A 1,417-nucleotide genomic window follows, 5' to 3' on the forward strand; every position below is an offset into this window, starting at 1 on the left:
GATTTAGTCATTAGTGTCAAGTCAGGCAGAGCGAATACGGAAGTTCCGGTCAGGACTTTCAAATTAAAAGCACCGTGGAACATGAGCTGAGTTTGTTGATAGCATGGACATGGTTTGAAGGGCCTAAAAGAGTGAAAGTGGATGAAGAACAGTGTTGCCAGATCTCTTGAGAGAAACAAGCAACCATAGAAACATATAGAAACATCCCCCCCCACCCCTCCCTAAAAAAAGCCCCAAACAAGCAACCTTACCTACCTACCACAATATGAGAGACAGAGGTGGACATTTGATTACTTCATATACATGTATGAATTTATTTCATTTGTTTTGCATGCATTTCATTTCATTTTTGCATCGCATTTCATTGCATCCATTTTTAAGCTCGTAAACTGACATTTTTTATTATTTTGATCAATATTGAGATCTGATTATATATCGTTTACTGTATATATCGTTCCTATTTTTAATATTTTCCCCTTGTTTATATTGTTCCTATTTTTACATTTCCTTCTATTTAAATTGTTCATATTTTGTTTCACTTTTGTTTTGCTTTTTGCACCGTGATGTTTCTTACTTTTTGTTTTTACAGATGCTTCTTGTTTCTGCACTATCTCCCTTTGCTGCTGTACACTGCAAATTTCCCCATTGTGGGACTAATAAAAGAATATATTATCTTATCTTATCACGATTATTCATTGATTTAATTTTATTGCAAACAGAGCGCTGCTTTCACTTCCATGTTGTGCTTCATTCTAGCTGTCAAAAATTTTAATTGCTATCCTTTTCCTTTGTTATTGCCATATAAAAGTGGTTATTTGCATAAAAAACACATAATTCAAATGATTAGGAAATAAATGATTGTATGTTTATCTAAATACTTGCTTTGATTAAAAAAAAAATCTTGGCATTTGTAGTTTTAATTATATATTATAAGCTAGTCAGGGCTGTTAAACTGGTCATAATTCTCTCCCTAATATCTATTTCATATTGCAGTGAAAACATCTTCAAACAACTGGATTTATTCAAGTTTCTCACAAAAAACTAAATTTTACAAGATTACATTTGATCGCACCATGATAGCCTTATAATTTACTTAGCCTACTTAATTTCTTAATTCTTAATTTAAACAAAAACATTGGGTTTGTCACTTGGCTTTTATAGGACTCTGGACAACATCAGCAGTTGGCTTGCATTGCTGTCTATGTCTATTCCACACTATAAACTTTCCATATAAGGACATTAAAATTAAAATAAATATAAACAAAAGCTCCGCTTCATCCTCCCACACATACAACTTAACCAAAAACACACCTTCAATTATGAAACAAACATGAAATATACAAAAGTGCAAGGGAGTCAACTTGTCAGACATTCAAAGTAGCTTCAACACATTTCATACACATACTCATTATCATCA

The sequence above is a fragment of the Sebastes umbrosus genome, chromosome 11, assembly GCF_015220745.1.
Source record: "Sebastes umbrosus isolate fSebUmb1 chromosome 11, fSebUmb1.pri, whole genome shotgun sequence".
Lineage (NCBI taxonomy): Eukaryota > Metazoa > Chordata > Actinopteri > Perciformes > Sebastidae > Sebastes > Sebastes umbrosus.